Source organism: Chaetodon auriga, chromosome 10 (genome assembly GCF_051107435.1).
Source record: "Chaetodon auriga isolate fChaAug3 chromosome 10, fChaAug3.hap1, whole genome shotgun sequence".
Classification (NCBI taxonomy): domain Eukaryota; kingdom Metazoa; phylum Chordata; class Actinopteri; order Chaetodontiformes; family Chaetodontidae; genus Chaetodon; species Chaetodon auriga.
In genome coordinates, this window is record NC_135083.1 from 2,981,587 (window position 1) to 2,994,860 (window position 13,274).

The window sequence follows — 13,274 nt, forward strand, 5'->3', positions numbered from 1 at the left end:
CCTCAACCCAAAACACTGAACACCGAGGCGGCTGCTGCTGCTGCTGCTGCTGCGGGGAGAGGACGGCACCGCCGCAAAATGAGCTCCAGATAGACGCTTTCAACTGTTTCTGCCTGAACGAACCATGAAACGGCGCCGACGACAGTTTCCAACCCAATGAGGTGAGTTTTAAAAACGGGAAAACGTCGTTTCGTGTCAGCTGGGTCGGGATATTTGCTGGAATGCCGACACTTGGCTTTGGCATGCCTTCATTGATTTAACATCACCGGTGAAGTAAAAGCTCAGAACCGGTTTCGAAGCTAAAACGTTGCTAGCTTGATTTTTTTTTCCGATTAAACGGCGCCGTGTTTCCCAACATTTTCCACGTTTAACGCAAGGGCGTAACAGCGTTATCCGTGTCGGAGGGGACTCGTTTCGGTGCGGGGTTTTTGGGGGGTTTTGAGGGCCTGTCCCGAGAAAAAAATGGACATTTTTTCCGAGCCTCGTCCCTTTAGCCCAAGTACGTTATTGTTAAACTGCGTTACGTGCTAGCTAAAAACATCCGCGCCGCAGTTTTAGCCTCGTTTGGGGGGCTGAAACATGAAAAGGGAAGATGGAAAAGGAACCGAGTCCTGTGAGTGTTATAACGGTACATTTTTGACATGTTTCGCCTCACACTGATGCGGAGAAGAGAAAATGTATGATTGGTGAATGAGTTTGTCCAAAATGCTGCCGGTGTCTGCAGACAGTGACCCTCCATGACCGCCTGCCTGCGATCAGCCTCATGATGTTAGTGAGAGGTGGATGTCTGCAGCAGGGGTGAAGTGGAGGATAACCCACCCTGGTGTTTAGAAATATGAAGTTAAAGAATGAAATATAATGTGGCCCTGCATCACCGAACGGTCTATTTTTACCAGCACTTAAAAATAGCATTTTGCTGATAATTGCTTCCCCTGGTTATTTGAGCTTCACTGTGCAGAAATTCGTTTTCCAACTGATCTGCAGGTGAATAGTTTTGCTGAGCTCACCATCAGTTGCATGAGATGATTATACTGTATATTAAAACAAGACAAGTTGCTGGAAACTCTGTGAAGTGCTAGAAAATAGTGAAAAGTGGATGGCGAACACTATTTCCTAAAACACAAAATACTGCATAATTGTCATATGTGACGAGTGGAGCCGCAGCACAGTGTCCCCTCATATCAGCTTACTGCAGATATATTGATATCAAGTCAGTAACAAGAAATGGAAAACTAGGTTTGGGAAAGTTGATTTGCGCTAAATGTCCTATTCTGGATGTATCTTGGTCAAAAAAAGGAAATCCTACCAAGATTGACGTTTTAAAAATAGCCATTGGCTGATATATCTTAATTTGATTTTAATAGCTCCCAAATATTAATATCAGCTTTCTAAACCTGTAGTATTAACTAGTATCATGGAGGCACAAACAGCACAAAGTGAGGGGAAAAGGAAGTGAAAATAGCCATCAGGCAGATTTTCATCCAAACATAGCGCATATTTTACCCACATTTCCATAAAATTAATGCGTGGCTCCATCCACTTCTGTAATTAAAAGTCAACCAGTCGAACCTCCAATTATGAAGACAGATGTTTACATCTGCTGCTATTTTTGTTCTTCAGTCGACCTTTAACTCACATGCTTCACTTATGTTACAGTTCATCTCAAATAAGTCTGTTTCTGTTGCTTTTCACTGCTTTTCGCTGTCGTCAGTCCGCCATCTTTCCCACCTCAGCCAAGTGGAAAAACTTGTAACATCACAATATTTCTGAATTTGCATCATTGTGATGCACAAATTGAAAATGGGCATAAAAATGTGGTCTGCCATGTTGACAGATGTCAAACTGTTACACAGGTTAGGGCTGCTGCTAATGACTGTTTTCATTATTGATTAATCTGATTAATCATCTGATCTCTATATTGACAGTAAATGTTGAGAAAAGCTCTCTGAAAGTCCGTCTTCAACTTGTTTGTTTTGTCTGAAACTTACTGATCATATAAAACAGAGAAGCAGCAGAAGACAGGTGCTATGGCGAAATGGTTTAAACGATTAATCCGTTATCAGGACAGTCAGTCGACTAATTGACTGATAATTTCAGCTTTAAAATGGGTAATCCAATTGTACTTGTCAATCGAAATAATCGATCGGGTTGGTGCCCATACTGGCCAGTGCAGAATCATCTTTGGAGCTGATATGTGTTATTGGATCATACTTTAACAATGCTGCTTTTCAGTAAATGTGACACCCTCCACATTTTCTGAATGGCATTCTAGTCATGAGGAGTGGATTGTTTCTTGTTTGTTTTCACATTGTGAAGGATTTTATTGGCAATAAAACGTGTGCTGGTAATCTTAATAAATTGGCAGCCTGTTTGGAGATTAAACCAGATTGAAAACATCTAAGATAATACTGTGGAGCTATTACAGAGTCCTTTTGTTGGGAAAAACATCCAGGCTTAATGATCTGTGCCTGTTGGGTTAAGGCCAGATAAACGCTCATGCTGTTTTCATTGTCTCATCATTTTCTGAACAAAGACCAAACTTTAGGCCAGAAGAAACGAGGGTGGAAGGATTGTTTGAACCCTCTCGGCTTGTTGGCTCGCAGACGTGGCCAGCGTTCAGGCTGTAAAACATTTAAGTTTCACTGAAGATCTCCTATGAAATGTCTGATGAATCTTTCAATGTTTTCAGGCTGGTTTTTTCCTAATTTTGCTTTGAAAAGAAATGACGTATCTCTCACGCCCTCTCCAGATTGTCTGTTGATGTAATGTTGGGGCTTGTTGTTGTTGGCAGTTGCAGTCAAATACTGTATATCATGTCCGAAATCCTCATAGACGTTATGGCACAAAGACCGGTCGAAACGCTGACCTCATGATTGGAACGAAGAGACGGACTAGTTTCCTGAAAAATGATGTGAAACAGTCTGAGACAAGGGATCCGATCTGCTTTTTAGCATTTGAGAGGCCATTCAGAAAATCATTTGCTCCAGTACAGTAAAGATCCCCTCCAGACATGTTGTAAAAGAGTACTCAGCTGATTTTAGCATTGCGCTGTGACACTGCTGGACTCACGATGGACAGTTTTGAACAAAAAATAGAAAAATCAATGCAATACCTACATTACCCACAATGCAACTTGGCCGCAGACAGTTTCATCAGGTGCTAATTTAGCCTTGAGCAGATAAGAGCAGCTGCTGCAGAGATCTGGTCAACTCACTTTTTTGCTAACAATGAGATTTTTTTTATTCTTAAACTGTTGCTGCCTCAAGTGACATCACATGAGGAAGTTTCTCAGATTACACACAGCTTCCACTGGAGGCTCAAAACACTTCATGCAACTTTTTACACAAGTGCAGTAGTTGTCCTCAAGACTGTGAACAGGCTTTAGTGTGTAGAAGTAGTCAAGTTGTACAAATATAAACGTATAAAACACATATGTATACATTCATATAAGACACATCAAATACTCTGATGATATGTACCCCCACAAAAACCTTCGGTTACTAACTTAAAAAGTCTTAAAATTAAATTCCTGCTCTTTAAGATATCCAATACCTGTGACTATCCAAATATTTCTTATTTCAAAGGTCTTACTACAGGACACGATGTCTCCTTTAAGTCCACTCTCACTTCAAGTTTCCACATCACACCTGTGTAACTTACAAACTGGACCGGGATGGACTGTAAGCATCTTAAACCCAGATTTAAGACGAGCTCAGAGAAACTTCCTCCCTTCAGCAGATGAATGTGAAAGCAGCCTCCTAGCATCAAACTCTGCACGTACATCACTGTGCACAGACGTGCTCAAACATCCAAGTCAAGTAAGTCTAAGTAAAACACATTTATGAGCAGAGGAGGACTTTAAAAATCAGCCGCAAAAGCAAAAATGCAGCAGTGTAAATGCGCAGCTCTCTGTGCTGATTGGGTGGAATTACTGGAATTTTCTTTAGCTGATGCGTGTAACTGAAAGAATTTAAGCATGAGCTTGGGAGGATTTCAGAGTAAATGTGTCACATTTGGAACAATGTTTGGTCTAGAACATGAGGACCCACCGGTGCTGTGAACGTTTCATGCTGAGGACTGACCTCAGAGCTGCACATAAATGTGGTTCCACTCCACGCTCGCTAGATTACAGCTCTGGTCCGTGTGCCCGTGTTTGAGCTCGATTGAAGTTTTGCGAGAGCTCTGTCCCAGTGCAACTTTGAGATTGCATATCCAAGCTGTGCCGCATTACATCATGAAACGCAGAGCCAGTGACTTATTCGAGTGTAATGGGCAGTATAAGTGCTTGCTCGCTCTGTTCGCCTCTAATTGTTCACAGATGTTCAGCACGCCTTTGTGTCCCCACATCTTGTAGCAGCCGGCTCACCCAGACGCCTCATACGGTGCTCAGACTCTATTATAGAGAGGAAACGTGGCATGGAGTAAGTGTTTAATTTGGCTGTTGGTTCTGTTAACCGGTTTGGGTTATTAAGTCGTTTATCAGGTGTTGCAGTCCACCTCGAAACGATGAGTCGAATACTCGATTTGTCAGTTAACAGAAAGTTAAGGCGCAGCATTTTTTTTGTAATAGATCAAAGTAAATATTTACCAATAAGCCTGATGGCAAAGCAGCAGACTCGCAGAGGAAATGAAACGAGGAAGCGCCATCACACGCAAATTCTTCTTCAGCTCTGTCAATTCAGGAAGTCGAGTTTTACTGCAAACTGTTCCACATTCTGTCAATAACCAGCACGCGAAATGCTGAATCACAGCTGATCGAACTGCTCGATAATTGATCATTAAAGGCTGTCTTCAATTAAAAATGCCAAAGATTCCCGAGTTCCAGCTTCTCAGTTGTGACAGTTTGCTGCTTTCCAAGCAATTCAGAGCAGAAACCATCAGTTAATCAAGAGAAAATCAATATTTTGCTCATCATTGAAGGCACATCTAAAGAAAAACATCGTCTGGTTCCAGCTTCTCAGATGTGAGCTTTGCTGCTTTTCTCCATTTTATATCATTTTGGCTCTATCTTTGGTGTTTGGATTTGACAACATCAAAGTGGACTTGTGGTGGGCTTTTTTTTCTGGATTTTCTGAATCTTATTGTCCAACAAACAGCCAAAAACCCAAAGATATTTAGCTGACAATTACGTAAAAATGAGAAAAGCAACAAATTCTCTCATTGGAGAAGCTAGAGGCATTTTTTTCAGTATATTTGCTTGAAACATTGATATCAAAACAGTTCCCGGTGGTTCCTCTGCTGATCAATTATTCGACTGACTGCTTCAGCAGTTGTGTCGTTATCTGTGGTGACAGTGATTGAGGCATCTTGAGGCAAAGTGTGGATTTTATGGAGCAAAAGACCTTACAGACTCTCAAGGTCAGACCGGCTGTGAAATATCGCTTTGTTAGGTCGTAGTTCACCAGTTTTACAGGGAGGAAAGAGCAACGGGACAATAATTTAGTCAGTTTGAAGTCTAGTCGGGGTGCGCAGACAGGTCAGAGCCGCCTGTAGTCGGCCTATCTCTCTGGTATCCCCCCCACCTCCTTTACGTAAACGGCCATGCTTTGAAGATATGCTCGGCTGGGACCTCTCCTTATCAGGTATCAGTTCAGCCCTTTATCGCCCCTGATGCATGCAGGTACTGTAGTTACCATGGTTATACACCAAAGGCACTTCTGGAGCCTGCATTAGCATCGCAAAATATTCATCAGTTACCCCACAGAGTCGGCGCGATACAACAGAGCTCACAGCAGGTGGGAGGACTGACTGGGAGCATCATCATCATCATCATTGCTGCTGTTTACACGCACACAATGCAGATATTTAGATCAAAGGAATTATCTTCGCCTGCATGGTCCCTGATGAGCTCAGCCATCTCCACTCGAGTCTCACTGTGATTATCTGCGTCAGCCGAAGTCGCAAAGCCTCGGCCTCGTGTTTTACATCTTCACATAAACTGTATTGCAGCCCGCTGTGTCAGATATGGCCTCTGAAATATGCATGATTGACTACGCTTGAGGAATCCTAATGGTAAGCCAGAGAGCAAGGAGCTCGCACCAAATGCAGAGGACGCCTTCAGAATCCACCCTACAGAGGAATCTGTGGTCATACAAACATTGAATTTGGCAAAACACGGCCTTAGCTGCTGCAGCTGTAACAAACATTCAATTCATCCGGCTGGCCAAAGAAAATACAGCTTGGAATGCAGCTTTAATCAATTCAAGCAAACCGGGTCCCCACCACGTCCTGTTTGGCCAAAAAAGGATTAATTTAAGCGATAATTTTTGTATTTTATGTTTGGAGTTATGGGCCGTGATAACTTGGATGAAGTGCGTGTAGATAAAGAAATAGCATCGGCAGTGGGAGGTTTTGTCTAAATTCAGACTGTGCTGCATCCTCTGCGTTCAACAGTCTTCCTTTGTGCTTCCCTGCAGTTTATTTTCATTTGTCTTAAAATAAGTTGTTGTTGAGGAGCTTCTTGCACCCTCCCCCCACCCCTCCAATTCCTAAACCCTCTCCCACAAGGTGCTTAGTGAACCGCTGGTGCTTCAGTGTTTTCAATTTCTCCCGTGCTTCCTGTTCCAACACCTCTCCATCAGCCCAATGCCTTGAAAAACATCAGTACTGTTCCCCGTGAAGGTTGTGCTTGTCGGCGTGATGGAGAGCAGATTGTTTGGAGACTTAAACAAGGATCTCCATATATAACCCCCCCATATTATCTGTGATTCTGTACCATAAATAGGTCTTCCTCTTGGCCAGACCTTGGGAAGAGGAAGTGGATGATGAGTATGCCTGGCTGGGCTGAGTCCTGGTTCAGTCTGAGCCGCTGCGGCTGGTGGCCAGATGTGGAGACACTGCCCATCGCCAAACCACTCACGCTCCTATACCTTCTCTTTCCTGGTGTCATTGTTCTCCAAATGCCTGGAGCGTATACATATATATATCTCAAAGTCAAACGTAGTCCAGCTGTCTTTAGGTTAGTTGGCTTCACTCAAACGAAGTCACTAAGCTCGTTATCGACTGCTTCAGTTAACTCTGGGTTAATTAATCCTGCTGCTGGTTCTTAATTACAAGAAACATCATCTGAACTCCCAGTGCTGCATCCCTGTGTTAAATGTTCATTTACATGCTAAATATGTGTAAAAACAACACATACTGTGCAGTAAATGTTGGTAACTGTGTAAACCCTCCAGCTCAACGCCACTAGAACAAGCTGCTATTGTAGCAACCTTGCCTTTGTTGTAATGGAGAGGCTGATACTTTAGCAAGCTTACTAAGCTAACTGCTAGCACCTACCTGTCCAACAGAACCCAGGCCAAGTCAGTCTAGCTCTTCATCCCCATCCTCTCCTTCAGTGCTTGCCAATGGGTGGAAAACCAACCCCAGATTCATGAGCTCTGTCTGAGCTGTGTTTGCAGTTTTTCATCCAATCGTCCGCCATTTTCATAGCTTCCTGTTGGATGTGTGCTGCTAACGCTCTTGCACCTGGTTGCTACCTTTTTTATAAAGTCCCGACCTCACCTGTGTCCTGTCGGGTGGGGGCAGTGGCCCAAAGGTTGCTGCCAGGAAGCACCCAGAGCAAAATAAGAAGGAAATAAGAAAATGACTGAGAGTGTTTTACAGTGAAACAGGTGAATGGAAACACACTTCCTACCAAGATTCATGTTTTCTGGAATAAAAACATTATTCCCAACTATACAAAACTGAAAAGCTTCAACTTGGCTGCTCTTCATGACTTTGATGTAAAGTCAGTTTCTCATCTGAATAATGATGCATTTTGTCACTGAGCTGATTGGTCAGTCGTTGTGCTGTTGGTACCAGGTTACCATGCTGATCTAACCCATTTACCATGGTGATTTACCAATTAAAAATGAGCCAGCTTTATGATACCAGAAAAACCAAGTTAAGCCCAAAGGCAGCTGGATAGCCCACCTTTCCCGCTATAGCAGCTCTACATACGGGACATTGTTGCTGTGTATGACCTGGATTAACGTGTCTGGCCTCACCAGCGTGTCTTGTTCAACCTCCACATACTTTCCAGGCATGTCAGGGTTCAGTAGTTTGGTGTGAATATGACTCACTGAGCATCAGGTATTAAAGGCGTTTGCTGACACACATGGAAATGTAGCGTGCAGCTGGACAAAATGCAGTTGTTCCTCTGGCAGGCCGTCTGGTTGCGCAGCTCGTCGTCTGGTTGGCAGGGGACGCCACCTCTCTGGAGTATTTACAGTGGTATGAAACCTGCCTTCAGAGGGGCCGCGACAAATGGTTTTCATTATTGGGTTTTATGATTGAAGAAATGAACTGCAGAGCGTGCTTTGAATCTTTTCACATGTGAGAGACTTATTAAGGTCACCACAGCTCTGGAATGAGACTGTGGTAGTTATCTGTAAAGATATGGAGCTCAACTGATGGTTATTTTCATGATTGTTCAATCGTTTGGTCTCTAAAATATCCTTTCACAGTTTCCTGAAGCTGAAGCTGACATATTTAAACTGCTTGTTTGTCTGTCAAATCTTCATATCGGAGAGGCTGGAACCACTGATTTCCTGACTGTTTTACTTAAAAAATGACTTAATCTATTATCAAAATAAACTGCAGTTAATTTTCTCTCAATCAGCAAATCATTTCCGCTCTCTGTGTGGAGGTCTTTTCTCCTGGCTTTAGCTACATTGCAGAAATGGTTAAAACCACCAAGCCAGACAAGAGCCAACCGCTGATGGTGGCTCACAGGCTTCAGCTCCTGACTTCTTAATGAGGTCCGACTGAGCCGAGGCTTCATGCAAATTAACACGAGAGGCCTCCACGGACGCGCCGGCTTTTTTACAACCCCAGCTGCAGACCCTGCACATCTCCTCAGGCCGAGTGTCACATTTCTTGTAGGTGGATTAGCTCTCATCCTCACATGGAGCTGTGCACATTACTGCCCATTAAACTGTCTGCCCCTCAATGGGGGCTTGTACCCCATGAGTCTGATTTACAGCTCTAATTCAGAAGTTCCCTGACACTTCCCTCGCTTTAGCCGCCATCTGACCAGAGACGCCAATGGTGGACCATCTGCTAATGGGTCGTTGCTTTCTGCATCTTTACTGCCACTCCCTGCAACCAACCATTATTTGCATTAGCGTTTAATCTTCCAGTTCCTTTCTCGCTGAATTGATTAGTCTTTAAAATATCAGAAATTTTCCCAAGTTCACGTTGCTTGTGTTGTCCAACTAACAGTCCAAAACCTCAAATTTAGTACGATGTGTGACAAGCATAAGTAAAATCAGCAGTTCAATTCTAAAGAGAAAACTACAACCAGAAAATTTCTGGCAAAAGAAGAGTTGATTATCAGAATTGCTGACGATTGATTTTCTGTTGTGGTTGTTGGGTAATTGGCTTATCATTCCAGCTGTTGTCTAATTGGGTGATTTTCTTTTTTTTCGGGGGTTGGAGGATTTCCTGTGTCACCTCCTGTTATCAGGAGCTTCATGTGTGTAAATGGCTGGTTTGATGAGGAGGTGTCGGTCAGTGTGCCGACGGTGTGACGAGTCCTGCTTTACATGTTGTTTGCATTGAATTTCTCACTGGTCACATGTCCTGAGCCGGCCCGCCTGTAGCAGAAGTTCTTCTCCAGTTAGTTTCCAGGCAGCTTTCCTTCCATTAATGTGCATGTTTTATCGCCTCTTGACGTTGTTATGTCCGTCTCTCTTTATATCCACGCTGCCGCTGAGTTTTTTGAGTAGTTTGTGAAGATCCTCACTTGGGGGAAAGTGGATGGTGACAATAGGCCTTTTATGCTGAGAGTTATCCTCGTTCCCTTGTGTTAGCTCCAGGGGACCATGTGACCGGCTCTCATTCAGGTCATGTCGGCCTGTTCAGCCTTTGACCCTCTTAGAAGGGAAGTGAGCCCCTCAGTGTCCATTCATGCCTTACAGATGTCCGTGTGCGTTAGTGTCCGACACAGCAGAGGTGTGACAGTCCTTCAGTCATCATGTTCAAGCGATATGAGGAGTTAACTACTGCTGCGTGACGTCTGCACTGATGCCAACAGGTCAGATTCCTCCATCGGTGATTTAAGACGGGTTCACCTTTTTTCAAGTACTGACCGGCCTGAAAGGATTTTGGTTACTGTAATGATTCCCCTGTTCATTTTGTGCTGAAAAGACAGATTAGACGGATCAGGTCTCGTCCAGAGTCACTAGACTCTTTGTGTTTACTTGGACAGTAGCAAGGCAATTATATATAACTGTGTGTTAATATTAGAGTCAGATGCCATTAAAGGTGGTTTCATTAGTGTGTAATCACCTGTTACCTGAGAATGAGCTCTTTATATCTACAGAAGGAGCGGGTCCTCTTCCACAGAGTCCGCCATGTTGCTCCATCATGTGTCTACAGTAGCCCAGAAAGGGCAAAGCAATCACTAGCTCTGGAGAGGGACTCATGGTCTTTGTGGTGTTTTTCGATGTCACATTAGATGTCAATAAATCCTGAACACTGCACCTTTTAAACCATTGCAACAAAAGGAGAGGGTGCAATGAAAAACCTCAAACTTACAAAAAAAAAAAAGTTTTTTCCAGAAATGTCGAAGACGTGATGCAAACAGGGTCACTTGTGTTTGTTTCGTGTGCTGATTTCAGGACGGTTACAGTCTCCCTGTCGAGCGAAGTCAGAGTCACATGCTTCATGTTTGTGATTGATTCACTGAGTCTGGACTGATTAACGTTTCCACCTCATCCAAGCATAAGAACAAATCTGTTTTTTAAAAATACTTCAATTCTGGCTTTTCCACTCAGGTTAATTATGCACAAAAATGAAAGTGCACAGAGAAACAGGTGGGTGGAAACGCGCTTCGAGCTCCCATGCTGAGGTGTAGTGTGGGACAGCAACACAAAGACGTTTAAACTAAAAAGACAGTGACTTTGGAGGATAACTCAGACTGCTGAAGTCTCATTAAGTGAACATAGATACAGAAATCTTTTTTTTTTCCACAGACTGAGGATGTCGTCCTCCATCTCTTAAATTTGAAACCCTTTATAGGATGTCTTAATGTCCAGTATAAAAACAGCTGTGTGGACATTTAGTCCTCTGAGTGTTGCTTTAAGACAGACTGTTCAGCTCATGTTTTAAAACCAGTTGTAGCTGAAGCAGCGATGGTCCTGTGCAGGTTCAGCCACTAGGTGGACACAGATTAGAGACCTGCTGATGAGGACAGACGGGGCAGGACGGCCATATGTGTAACTAATAAGAGGATAAATCCTGGCCGGACACAAGCTCTTTGATCTGGGTGATTTTTGATGTGAAGCTCAGCGTCTGTTTCGCCTTTGTTGTGGTTCAGTCTTGATGACCTGTGCAGTTTTCCTTCTACGCAGTCAGCTCATTTGACTTGATTTATTTAGTCTTTTCCATATTGGATTTATCAGTTTCTTTTTGTTGGGCGTTTATCTTGAAGCTAGACTTCCCTCATTTCAGACCAATCTAAATTCAGCTGTGAATCTGGGGCATTTGTATACCCGCCAAACTGGCTCGACTGTTTTTGGTCAAATCTGAGCGGCAGTAGCTGGAAACAACTGACATTCATGTGGACACCCCGGGGCTCTTGATTTTGACTATAGGAAGCCTGGTGTGGGGGTACAGTCGATTCAGGTCAGGTCTCTTGTCTACTCAATTAAGGTCAACTTGAAAAAGGAATCGCTCAACTTTCAAATTGGCACATATAGATTTGCCTTTAAAAGTCGTTTTGCAGAGGCAGACGTGGGTTCGCTTTGCCCTCCATCGCTGCTTTATCGTATTATCCTCCCACAGGAAACCCGTGTTTTCCTCATGCTGTTGTTGTTGCCTTGGTGCCGGGTCAGTTTGTCATCAGACTTGGTTCAGTGTGTCTGGTATGTCTGGAGGAATGAGGATGATGTGGCTTCATTAAGAGCAGATGAGTCACTCGGGGTGAAAACCTGGAGAGATAAACCACACTGAGACACTGTGCTGGGAGACGTTTAGAAAACCTTAATAAGCTGCTGACCAGCTGAGACACGACACGCTGTAGAAACATGCTGCGGCTGTGATACTCATTCACAAAAATCACCATACTGCATGTGGAAGAGCAACCGTGGAAGCAAAAATATGAAATATCTGTGAAGATTTCATGCTTTCCTTTGTTATATATGATTATAAGCTGAATGTATTTGGGGTTTGGACTATTTCTTGTGCAACAAAAGGCATTTGAAAGACTTTTTTTTTTAGGAAATTGTGGTAGAAATTTTTCTGACAGTTTACAAAACAATAATCAGGTCAATCTGTGACCGCAACGAACGATTATTTTCAGCTTTAATTAATCATTTGTCAATAAAATGTCAGATAGAAGTGAAAGGTGCCCGTTATAATTCCACTGGTAATGAAAATAGCTGAAGCCCTTGAGTTGAAGTCACTTTGTAAAGCAAACGATGTAAATGTGACGACTTGAGCTCGAAACAAAAAGATCTTTTAAACGTCACAGAAACAAAACAATCTTGATACGGATCCTTTGGGTTAACTCATTGTATTATTATTAATATATATATTTTGTAAAGAATACACACCGAGCGCAATGTTTTACAGTAAAAATCAACTTGTCTGCGCTCTCTGGTGGACAATCTCTGTAATGGAGAACTTCTCAGCTAACATACACACATACTGATATTCCTGCTTTGAGATAATGTCAGCAGAATACCACAGATGGGCTTTAGGGAATAATCACAGCCATCATTTTTCTGGACTAAACAGTTGTTAAATGAATCCTGAAAATAAATAAATAAGCAATAAATCAAACTAAAATTGCAGTTGCAGCCCTGCATCTCCAGGTCTGAAGTGCTTCTGGTTTCCAGTGACTTTCTTGTCCTCAGCACGGTCTCACAGGACTCAGTCCAGCACTTATTACCAATGTGACTGAGAAAGACAATCCTCTTAGCGCAGAGCCTGTTTCCTTTCTAGGGCATGGCTCTACGCAGAGCTCCTGTCAGTTCAGCCCGGCTGTCGGATATCCTCTCTCCGTTACGTTCCTTTGTCCGCTATATGGAAGGGTCTCTTTTGAAACACAACCCCCCTCTCCACCTCTTTACGGCCTGAGCCGGCAGCTGCAGGGTTAATGTTTAGCAGCGGCAGCGGCAGCAGCACAGGCAGGGAGGCAGGAGTTGTAGGAGGAGGAGGAGGAGTGGGAGAAGGAGAGCGGCAGAGAGGTGGGGGCTGGTCCACAGCTGTTGTAGTAGGCAGGGTCTATTGGGGTAGGAAGCCTGCCTCACTCGCCCTGGAACAATGGGAGACATGGCAGCCTCTGC

General features: G+C 43.5%; 1 protein-coding gene across 1 annotated transcript in view; it reads left to right on the forward strand.

The window, feature by feature from the left end:
• Positions 1 to 4: 4 nt before the first annotated feature.
• nckap5l (NCK-associated protein 5-like) overlaps positions 5 to 13,274 on the forward strand; it is a 34,043-nt gene continuing 20,773 nt past the window's right edge. Inside the window, exon 1 of the mRNA XM_076740321.1 lies at positions 5 to 161. The gene's annotated coding sequence lies outside the window, so the exon portion shown is untranslated. The remainder of the gene's footprint in view (positions 162 to 13,274) is intronic.